Source organism: Xenopus laevis, chromosome 2S (genome assembly GCF_017654675.1).
Source record: "Xenopus laevis strain J_2021 chromosome 2S, Xenopus_laevis_v10.1, whole genome shotgun sequence".
NCBI classification, from domain to species: domain Eukaryota; kingdom Metazoa; phylum Chordata; class Amphibia; order Anura; family Pipidae; genus Xenopus; species Xenopus laevis.
Window position 1 is genome coordinate 73,711,731 of NC_054374.1, and position 12,255 is coordinate 73,723,985.

The 12,255-nt window shown below is 41.0% G+C and overlaps 1 protein-coding gene across 3 annotated transcripts in view; it reads left to right on the plus strand.

Annotated features, from left to right (window-relative positions):
* Positions 1–9,063: 9,063 nt before the first annotated feature.
* The window catches only part of dlgap3.S (discs, large homolog-associated protein 3 S homeolog), a 174,233-nt gene continuing 171,041 nt past the window's right edge, over positions 9,064–12,255 (plus strand). Inside the window, exon 1 of one of the 3 annotated variants that reach the window (XM_041583988.1) lies at positions 9,064–9,313. The gene's annotated coding sequence lies outside the window, so the exon portion shown is untranslated. The remainder of the gene's footprint in view (positions 9,314–12,255) is intronic. The other 2 variants (XM_018249513.2, XM_041583989.1) reach the window with 2 other exon arrangements.

Sequence of the window (12,255 nt, forward strand, 5' to 3'; positions counted from 1 at the left end):
GGAGCCCTATGCAAATTAGGCATCGCTAGCGTAACTTCATTTAACTTGACAAATTAACGCTAGCGCAACTTCGCTACCTTTCGCCTCCCTGAGCGCAACTTCGTATTTTAGTGAATTAGCAGCGCCCTGGTGAAGTGTGATGAAATGCGGCAAAGGCTGCACTAGAGCAACTCCACAGGTTAGTGAATTTGCCCCATAGTGTGGTATAAAGTCATCAGTGTGACACAGTGCAGCAGCACCAGTGCCTGACACACTCCTCGTATGGGTTAAAGTAGATCACATTCCTTGAAGTCAGAGATCTGAGCAGAGAGCAAGACTATGACATACAGATGGCAGCATAAAGAGCAGCTGGGGGCACTTCACCAGTTAATAACTCTACAAAACAGAGTCGTTCTTATGCTTGGGAAAAGTACAGCCTCATGTACACTGTTGTGTTGTATGCAGTACTCCATCCTGGTCAGAGCCAGAACCGACAATTTTAGAAAAACATCCTAATCTTCTTTAAAATTTTTAGCACTGGTGCTGCCAGATTTTGACAGCACTATATTGACAGCAGATAAAACACTGTTGCTGTTACAATTCTGATACAAGTGAGTTCCATATTGATAATCGCTAAAAAGACCTAATACGAGAGCCTTCCTGAGCAATCCCAGCAGATTCAAGCACTGCAGCTGCCCAAACAAAACAAGCAGACACTGCTTATCACAGAGAATATGTTCCTCTACATATCCCATATAGTTACTGAGTGGGAAGTGTGTGCTTATGAGTGCTTTGGTAAAAAAAAAAATCAATATGTTCACTCATTCCCCAGCAGTTGTTTTCATTGGCAGTAGGCGACTATACTGAAATCTGTTCTGCTTTTTCTTTTGCATCATTTGACCTTATTGATCCCCCCCCTGCTGTAATATCATTGTCATCATTAATAATTTCATTATTAATATTTTTTTTTCAGCCTCAGAGTTGTCATAGTTTTTTCTAATGTTTTGATTGAGAGAACAAAGGCTTAATGCTACAATTTTTCTTTTTCCTTTTGCTGCCTGACTATTGTCTTCTGTAAGGGATAAAGTCTATTCACCTCTTTTGTTCCATGTCACTAAATGAAGGAATGCTTGGAGAAACTGACCTAAACTTCATTATACGTCAATTGAGAAATGGTCATATGATTCTAATTGTGTAAATAATCTACCCTTTCCTTAAATTTCCACTGTATTATCCTCTGTCTTTCTATCTTATTCTATTTCTCTTTCTCTCTCTCTTTTTAAAGATTCTTCACATCCCTTAGTAACAGTGACTCTTCCTTGACAACAGGGAGCTTCCACGTAACACTTTTCGACAAACCAAACAGGCAGAAAATAGCTTCAATTTATGACGTAAGGAACCTCTCTGCTATGTGTATGAATCCCCTGCCTGAAGTTTAACCCATTTCTGCTAAAGGATCCTGCAGTGTTTTTGTAAATCCTGTCTAAAAAAAGATATGTTTGTATTTGCTAAGAAGTGGATAAAATCAAATAAATGAATCACTGTTGGTTAAGTCATCTTTAGAATAGAGGGATTGTGAGACAATCCCTCTATATTATGTAAGAATGGCTTCTTTCCATGCAATAGGAGGGCATTGCTTTCTTTTAGGGATAATCATATTTATGATAGAGAAGAATGAGTGCTTAGCAGAGCTATTAAGCCTGTATTTTAAAGGGATACTGTCATGGGAAAAAAAAAATTCAAAATGCATCAGTTAATAGTGCTGCTCCAGCAGAATTCTGCACTGAAATCCATTTCTCAAAAGAGCAAACAGATTTTTTTATATTCAATTTTGAAATCTGACATGGGGCTAGATATTTTGTCAATTTCCCAGCTGCCCCTGATCATGTGACTTGTGCCTGCACTTTAGGAGAGAAATGCTTTCTGGCAGGCTGCTGTTTTTTCTTCTCAATGTAACTGAATGTATCTTAGTGGGACATGGGTTTTTATTATTGAGTTGTTCTTAGATCTACCAGGCAGCTGTTATCTTGTGTTAGAGAGCGGTTATCTGGTTACCTTCCCATTGTTCTTTTGTTTGGCTGCTGAGGGGGGGGGGAAGAGAGGGGGTTGATATCACTCCAACTTGCAGTATAGCAGTAAAGAGTGATTGAAGTTTATCACTGGGGCAGCTGGGAAATTGACAATATGTCTAGTTCCATGCCAGATTTCAAAATTGAATATAAAAAAATCTGTTTGCTTTTTTGAGAAATGGATTTCCCATGACAGTATCCCTTTAAGGTGATTTGCCTGCAAAATTGAATTCGGAAACCACACTGACGCCATGTGCCAAAAGTGAAGTTCTCCATCCTACTAAATATCAAGGACAGTGTCTACCTGCAGATCTCCGATTTTATAATGAACACCAGCTCCAAGTGTCCTAAACAGCCTTTGTTTGTAAATGACGGCAAAGTTGAGGACCTAGATGATTGATAAGCAAATACATGCCAAAATGAATCAAAATCCTAATACTGTAAATATCCAATATCTTTGTAGATTAATTTGTTGCTGTTGGTAAATAATCTTGTCATTATCTTTTGAGATGTTTGATAGACTTTTTAGAAGGTGCAGAGGGTCAGGCACATATTGAATGGATGAAAACTGGTGCCGAGCTTTGTCTCTTAACAAACAGCTTAACACCATTGCCAATACTTGCTCTGTGGTGTATAAAAGAAAAATGAAGATGCATCATTGAGCTTTGTCATTTCACATCAGTTCTCCTGTCTCTCTCCATTGCCCCTCATTAACCAGGGCCACGGATATCATTTGTACAGTAGGTGACTTGCAAAAGTCACATCTAACAATCATTTCTTCTAGGAGAGGAAGCTCAGGCTGCTGTTACAGGGAAAGTGAGGGGCAATGTTCTTGGGTGTTGTACAATTGGGTTAACAGTTTTTCAGTATAGGTGCAGTATACTACAGTATACTTTGTGTCTAATGCCCAGTATCAGTGGCATAACCTGTTAAGACACCTATGCCGTCAGTCAACTCCTGAAAAGTTGTTTATAACTTATAGGTTGCTGCCGGCTCCTAAAAAGAAACAAGTACTGAACAATGTACAGCTAGTGCCAGTCCAATAGTGTTTTTATCTGAGCACTGCCTGCTAGTCTTAAAGGGGTTGTTCACCTTTGAGATAACTTTTACTATTATGTAGAACAGTGATCCCCAACATGTTTGCTCTCCAAACCCCTTGGATGTTGCTCCCAGGAGTACTGCCAAACAGAGCCTCAATGTAGGTTGGCAATCCACATAGGGGCTGCAAAATGGCCAATCACAGCCATTATTTGGCACCCTAGGGACATTTCTCATGCTAGTGTTGCTCCCCAACTCCTTTTACTTTACTTTACAACCCCTGAATGTTGCTCACAGGTTCTAAAGGTTGGGGATCCTCAATATATTAGTACCTGCGAAAAGGAAAGACTGATATCTTCAGTTAGCCTCTGCCATTCCTCTTGACAGTATGGTCCTATATAAATTGCAATGACCTCTTAAGTAAAGGTCAATTGCAACAGAACAATTCTGAGCATATGTCAAATGAAAGCGACCTCCTGACTGCAGTTTATCAGGAAACAATTTGTCCATATAATACAGTGGGACATTGACCTCTATTTTATTGTTAATACAATCACCCTGTCTGTCATTGCCCTAAAAGTTCATGCATAGGCGATCCTCCCCTATAGACTAACCACATTGAAAGCATTTTGTATTGCATAATATGTAGAATGCTGTTTTAATACATGAGAAGCAAATTCAGCAAAACAAGTTGAGCAAAATGTAATATATAAGCAAGAAAGGTACCAGCTCACAGCAGATCTAACAAACTCTATGAAATGCTAAAGTCTAATTGGCTTAGCTCCATGCAGGCTGTTGTTCCTAGGGAAAAAGAAAAAAATGAGAGTGCGCGTGTATTCAGTTTGAAATAAATTGTCATATATGATAGTCTTATACCACAGATGAGACGATGAAGGTCATAGACCACTTACACAAGCATGATATTAGATTAATAGTCCTGAAAGCCAAAGACATATAAGGTGGGATGCATGTATAGAATGCTATGGTTATTTGTTCTTGCTCTATTACATTAAAGGCCATATTTATCAAAGGTCGAGTGATAGTTTTTTTAATACCTCGAATTAACACAAATGACCTCGAAACTCAAATGGTATCTTATTTAAGAAAAAATTCAAATGTCTATAATTCGATTGAATAGGAACGGCCCGAAAACTTGATTCAAAACGAATTTTTGCGAATCTCGAATCAAGGTTTTCTCCGAAAAAACTTGAATGTCAGGAAGGCTATGAACATCTTTCAATGGCTCAATGGACCTCGGCTATTGACTTCTACATGAACTCTGCAGGCTTTAGGTGGCGTATCGAATTCTAGTTGTTCCCAGGGTCGAGGTGTGATAAATCTTGAATTCAAACTCAAATTCGAGTTTGGATTATTTCCAACTTAAATTTGTGATTTTTGACTGGGAACAATAATATGCCTGTTGAATGGAAGGTTTTATCAATCAAAAAGGAAAATGACAAAAAGTTATTTCAAATACAAGAGAAATTGTGATTCCAGGAGAGCAATTTCATTACCCTGTCTAGTTTTCCTCAAGACTGGCTGAGCCTGCTCTGGACTCCCCTAGGACAGTCAAAATCTCTGCTATACACTGCCATGATGAACCATTGGGCAGGGAGGCAATTTGGGTAATGCCCAAATTACACATATTTACTCATATTTACATCTGCAAGAGCATGTTCATTTGCACAGAAGCAAATAATGAATAATAGTGTTGTCCTTTTCATACATTCTCTGGGACTTTAAGGTGTTTATGATAAGTAATGCTCTGGATCTGAAGAGTCTGTTTTTACAATGCATCCTAGAATAACAGCTCCATCTCCTCCTTTGTTAAGGGCGAAGATACACAGAGCTACTAGTAGCAGCTACAAAATGCCAAAACAATACCCTGACATAGACAATACTTAGAATTGCCTCTGCTAAAATGCACGTAGTTTCTTAGCAAAGCCAATTATAACTATTGTCTATTTTGTAGCTGTGACAATAGCTGCTACTAGTAGCTCTGTGTGTCTTCACCCAAAAGTTACTCAGTTATCAACTGAAGATTTTTGATGGTGCACAGTTGTCCAAAGTGACACTTTTTTGGTCCTTCAGAAAAAAACCCCATTGGGTTCTCAATGACACTTTCCATAGATTAACAGTATCCTTATACTGGTAATGTTATAGAAAGGCTGGCCATTTATGTTAGGATTTTTTACACTGCTTATTATTTCATACAGAGCGATATCACCTGAGCACTTAAGTGCGTCACTCTCAAACTAATCCTGGAAATGATGTGTAAATGAAGTGCAAATCCAACTTCATCAGCTTTAACATGTCATTTGCAGTTGTGTCAAGCCTAACTCCCCTTGGTGACTGCAACTAATGGAATCATGGAAAAAAAACAACTCTGTATTGCACACAGTATTCATGGCAACATTATTAAGAGCAACAAGGCAAAAGAACTAGGACAAGAAATGGATTAGCTAGTTAGATAGTAATAGTGCCACAGGTTGCTCTGCTCCTTGACATGGGCATCCTCAGGAAATTTTCCATAGTGGGGCTGGCCAGACTTGAGCTGGCCATCCTTTGAAAGATCTAGTCTTTTGGAGAGGTTGCCAAACAAGCAGATGTTTCCCCCAAATGCAGGCCTTCTGGTGAGGATCACATCAACGAGCCAATATTTAAACCTGCCCAATCAATAATGTTTTTAGCCAGATTTTAGTCAGGCAGGCCTATTGGAAGTGCCCATACAAGGGCCAATAATCTTCTGACTTGGTCTGGACTAAATTGGCAGCTTTTTAATAATTCTGTTTGGCCATCTTAAACCTGTATACACTGAAGGAATTTCCAAATTGTGGAAATGCTGTTTAAGTAGAATGTGTTAATAATAAAAATGTGTTGCACTATGCATAACACAATAATAAGTGATATCTTTGGGGAAAAGGGGCTCTAACCTTAGGAATGGAATAGGAGTATTCATTGTGATTAATGTAATGTAATGTAATGTGATTAATATAAATATCAGGGGGCACAGCAGGTACAGCTGTATTGGGCCCAGCGGGTTTTTAAGCTTTAAGGGGGGCCCGGCCATGTTATACTTCCTGGATTCGCCGTTCCCCCCTTGCGTCGCAAAGAGAGCCGAATCCCGCTGCTGCCGCTGGAATCAGATGAACGGATCCGAAAAGCCCTTACTAAAAGGAGCCGAAAGCCACCATCAAAACGAGCTGAAAGCCACCGAAATGAGATGAAAACTGCCGAAATGAGCCAAAACCTGCCGAAAGGACACGAAAGCGCATAAAGAACCTAAAAGTTGCTGAATGTAGCTGAAGAAGAGGAGCATGAAGGTAAGGATCTTTAAAGGTAAGTTCTTCTGAACACCAATGGTCATTTTTTTTAAACCCCTGACCACCAATGTTTCTTATTTAACTTTTATGGGGGACCCTGGCCACCAATGTTTTTTTTTCCAACTTATAGGGGGGCCCTAGCCACCAATGTCTTTTTATAACTTGTGGGGGGCCTGGCCACCCATGATTTTTTATAACTTGTGGGGGGAGGGTCGGGCCACCAATGGTATTTATCTTGTGGGGGGGGCAGTCCACCAATGTTTTTTAATTTACCTTGTGAAACGGTGGCCTGGCCACCAATGGTTTTTTAACTTGTAGGGAAGCACTGACCAACAATGGCTTTTTTGTAACTTGTGGGGGGTTTACTGTTTTAGCTCTGATGAATATGAGGCCTTTTTACTATGGGGTGGGTGGGATCTGGGGAGGGGCTTTGGGCCAGGCTGGGGACCAGGGGGCCCAGAAAATTTTGTCGTACGGAACCCTGTGATTTCTGATGGCGGCCCTATATATATAAGCCATAGATCTACAGAAAACAGAATTAATAACATTACATTGTCTGTAGTTCATCTGTACTCAGCAAAGTACCCAGCTTCCCTATACTTTTTGATGAGCAGCAACTCCCAGATTAAGGTGAAAACCAGGTGGAAGTAGGTAGGACTTCAGATCCACAGAAATCAGAAACACTTACATTGTATTGCATCGAGGCACCCTGTGATACTGTACACATTACAGATAGAGGACCCTTTGTGCCTAAAAAAAGGTTTTTGAGCTAAAAGATTGCTGCACTGTTCCGGCTACGGACCGACTACTTATCAGAGAGCATTTTTTAACATATAAAAGGGAGGTGAATTTCCTTTAGGGTTAGTTCACACAAGGAGATTCGGGGAGATTCTGTCGCCTGGGGACTAATCGCCTATTCTTCTGGGCGACAATCTCCCCGAACTGCCTCTGCGTGTCTTACCATCCCCTATAATGAAAAGTCGTCTGCGCTAAAGCACACTCTGCGCTTGGTTTTCCGAAGCCGCCCAAAGTTTCCTCGTGAGGCAACTTTCCTCGTGTGTGCTTTACCGCAGGTGACTTTTTGGGGAGATTGTCGCCCAGAAGAAGAGGCGATTAGTCACCAGGTGACAAAATCTCCCCAAATCTCCTTGTATGAACTAACCCGTAGAGAGCTTTTTGCTTTTAAATATGCATACTGAGTGTATCAAAGTGCATGTATTGCATGTATATGCAGTTTTTTTAATGCTATGAAGTTTTTGTGAGCTCTTTCTCTATTATTTTTTATTAAGAACGCATGTTGAACACACAAAAATGTCAAAATAATACAGCAAAAATCCAGGCAGAGTAAGAAGAAACCATTTAGCTAACATACGTTTGGGTGCACTCAAACCTGCATCTCATATGCAAAACACAAAAATACCCTATGTGTAAGATCCCATCAGATATCAACACCTGATTTTGTGGCAGCTGGAACTAATATAATTCCAAAATGGGCCCTGTACCCATCACCCCCTAGCCCCACTGCCAGATTTAATCGCTATGTGTCCTGTGGCTAGGGTTGCCATCTTTTGTGGGAAAAAATACCGGCCTTTTTAGATATTGATATTTCTGCCCTATCAATAACATTGGCATCAAGCACCATTTTTATCGGCTGGCCCAGTAAAATACCGGACTGGGATGCCAGGGGCCCACCAGAAAACCTTAGACCATGGGCCCATTCTCCAAGCTAATTTTCTTCCACTTCTCAAACTTTTTATTTTCTTAGTACTTTTCTTTACATGATATGCTCTATCCATCGATTTTGCCCCTTTGTTTCCATAAAGAATTAAGGAATGAACATTAAATTGCTTAGAACCATAAGGGCCTTCTGACACCTGGGCCCACTGGGAGTTTTCCTGGTATCCTGGTGGGCCAGTACGACACTTGGTGGCAACCCTACCTGCGGCAACTAGGGGAGGGAATTATTTTAAATTTTATTCAAAAAAATCGTTTTGTTTATATACTGTAGGCACCAGAGGGCCACACCCTAGGCACAGGCCACTGGGGGCTTATATATAAATATGGCCCTGCTCCTAACCTGAAAAAATACAGAGAAGCTCAGAATGGGATTTGGTGAGTTCCTTTGGTACAGTAAGCACCCCTCTCTAATTAGCACACGCATTGCACAATACAGTCCAGATGATGGGCTGAGGCCAAGTGGCTGCCCTTGCCACTTGGGTGCCTGTGAATGAAACAGGGCAACTACACAAGACATCATGTGACCAGGCTGTGGATCAATATTTAGAATAAAGTATCAGGCAGCAGCAGCCAGAGAGACCAGCACTGTGATCAGCATAGAGTCAGCTGTAACATCTTTAAATGAGAACCAGAGACACTTGCCTGTGCCCTGCCTAAGGCAAAAACTCCATGGGTTACAAGTGCTCCTTCTTGTGGACACCTAAGCTCCCTGGTCCCTATAATGAGTGTGGGGAGATTTTAGGTAGCAGAACAACATAAAGCTATGACAGTGTATTCCTCTGCAGTGCTCCCCTCCTTCTTCTTCTGCTTCTTCGCCTCACCATCCACCGTCCTTTGTTCTGCTACCTCTTTCTATGACTATTAGTCTCCTTTCTACAGACACTGCTCCTTATCTTGCTTCACTACTATCCCTGCTCTCCTGCACTGCAGCACAGCCCCACATCTCCTCCCCCATGTAGTCTCCCTCCCCATGTAGTCTCCCCCTCCCTCCCTCCCTCCCTCCCATCTCGGGGAAGAGACGCTCTGCCCAACTTTCAGCCTGTGCCAAACCAACGGAGTTCTTACTCCGATATACAATATATCTCCAGAAAAATCCCTGGCAACCTCCTGCCACGGTGAAGATGTGCTGCACCCAGGATCTGCTGCAGGAGCTGCTGGAGTGAGGAGGTGAGTGTGATGCTGATGGGAGAGGCTGGAAGCCTGCACATCCTTTCTTTGCTTTACAGCGCCGTGTTGGGGACTGCTTTCTGGGTGAGCACCTATGCTGCCTCCCTTTCATCTTACACCCCTACATTTCTTTCTATTCCTTCCTGCTGTTCCAGGGAGCTGCTGTGTGCATGGTTATCCGGCCTTGCAGCTCTAATTGGAATGGTTGTGGGATCACTATAGAGAAGCACAGATAGATCATGTGTTTATTAATAATAACAGCTGTTGGATTTCCCCCCAAAACTCTTAATAGTTTAACCTGATGCACAGAAGTAGTGCCACTATTGTTATCATACAACTAGGTCTGGGGGGGATTCAGTTTGCCTATTTTGGATAGACATGTGAAGCATGGACTGGACTGGTACTGTACCCTTTGTGCAGCCACTCATGCTGGCTGTCATATGAGATCTTAAAGTGTCAGTGACCAAGTAGTTGTCTGCTAGGAAGCTAATGAGGAGGGGGAAATGTAGTTGTGTTAAAACATGTAAGTATGTATGTGGCTCTGTATATGTATGATAAACGAGAGGCATAGATATGTATTCTAATGTAGAAATATAGAAATGGAGGGTCACTGATTTAAAAGGATCACCTTATTTAATCTTTTCATCCATCCACTTGCACTGATGATGTATGCATGCATGCACCTTGCTAGCTCCGTGATCATTTGCATCAGTATTCTGAGATGCAGCGCTCACATCAGCACCGTATTCATTATAGATGCAAGATACATCCGGTTACCAGTGAAGATTACATCTCTGGCATGCAGATAGTTAAATGATAGCAAGGGAAGGCTACCGTTGTTTTACACTGTTACAGCTGTAAGTGCTACTTTGTTTGTTTTGTGTGTGTCACGAGCAACAAGAGCTCAAGTGCTTTCTTGATATTTCATGACATTTTCCTGCACAGGTCTCAGCGCTAGAGGAATAAAATCGTTGCATTTCACCTGCAGAACTTGCACTTTAATGTATACTAGGGGGGAAGCACTGGAAGTATTTATTAGCAGAATAATTTAAACCACAGTTCAACTTAATGTGCCCCCCCATTATGTAACTGCTTGTTTAAGAATCTAGGTCAGGAGTGCCCATACCTTACTAATGCGGGGTCTACTTTAAGTGATGTTGACCCATTATGATCTACATCCATAATAGCATTGTTAGCATTCTGTTCCATGGAAAATATTACTTTATTATATTGATTTATGAGAGAATTTACATTGCTATATTTAACAACTATTTCTTAGGTAACCTTAAAATAATAAATATCTTAATGAAAAGCATGAAATAGGAGGGTGATTTAGACAAGCTGTTTGTGGACAGAGATCTACTGAGATCTACTGATCACCAGATCTACTGATCACCAGCTAAAAGTCTACTGGTAGATCCCGATCTACATTTTGGGCACCCCCTAGGCTTTAAGAGAAAAGGCTCTTGCTTTTTTTTCTTTATCCCCAGTTTATTAATGAGCATAAAAGAGGGTGTGCAATGTTTTTAGCAAACCTCAGAAATTGGTCTTTGGCACAAGATAGTATAAAATATTTTGCCAGCTCTATGTGTCTGTTGCATTCTCTGCCCCCTGCCCTTTCCAGCAGTAACTGCAGGCTCTGCAGTATATGCCACCTAGCTCACGACCCAAGTTCTGCAGAGCAAGGGTTACAGAGAACATAGCTCTCTCTCTGAATATTGGGAGTCATCTGAGGTAACAGCAGGTTGCTGCTGTTGCTTTAAAGAGGTACTGCAAAGTTTATGCAGCTTTTGGGAAAGTGATTTTTGGCATGGGATACACTGTCTTAAATAACGTATGAGCCCCTTCTGTTTTTATTTTTTTTTTACATTTGTCACCATTTTTAACTTTACTGTGCAGTATGAAACAGATGACATCCCACAATGTTTTCATCCTCTCTTCCTGCCTGTCATTCAGCAGAACATGAAATAACAATCCAAAGATTTCCCCCAGCCATCAGCTGGCACAATCCCAGGGGTCTAAATGCCATTTAGCTGCACAGGTCTGAACTTTGAAAACACTCATGTTCTGTTTTTGTTGTGAGTTACCTTTTCATGACCGTATTTAACAATGATTGACTATTTGCTTTGTATCAGCAAATGTTTGTAACATTATCAATTTTTAAGTTATGTATAAAAATGCCAATAAATTCCATTTTCCAACTCGGACCCTTTAAACCCTCAATAGATTTCTAGAAATATTCTAGATTATCCCCCCCCCCCCGTGTCACTTTTTCACCCCTTCTCATACTCTCATACATGGTGCTATTCAGGACCTAGTCATTATTGTACTATTGATCTGGGCATTTGATGTGAACAGTGACAAGCTTGGGGAGAATGCAGTGGAGGAAGAATGTGAGGTGACAGATGCTGTGCTTGGTCCCATATGAACTGCAGACATGCCTCCTCCTTTCCACCACAGCTGCTCTGTCAGAATGATGGCTTGGATCTCCGTTTTGTATTGCAGTCACTTACAGCTTCAGTTGAGGGGGAACCCTTTTAGTGCTCCCGGGTGCATATAACTGATGAAAATTGACCAGGTCTCTGCAAAATAACACCTGTTTGTGTGTCTTGCCATGGTTCTGGTTATTATGATACATACAGTCCTGATGTTACCTGTTTCATGTTTCAGCATTTATATGTGCAGTTTTGATGGTTTATACTCATACTATATGTTAATCAACCAAAGGACTTGAGGTATGGCCAGAACATGAAGTTAATGACTGCTGCATTTTTCTGTAAATAAAAAATTATTTATTAGGTCTAAGTATCAAAGCAATTATAGAAGTAGTGGGTGCCTGACTGATGCACTGACTATGTTCTCAAAGGTCCGTCCGGTCTACATGATGGGATTTTCAGTTAGATTAAATCATTTGTATTGAATGAATAGCGTGACTGCTGCAC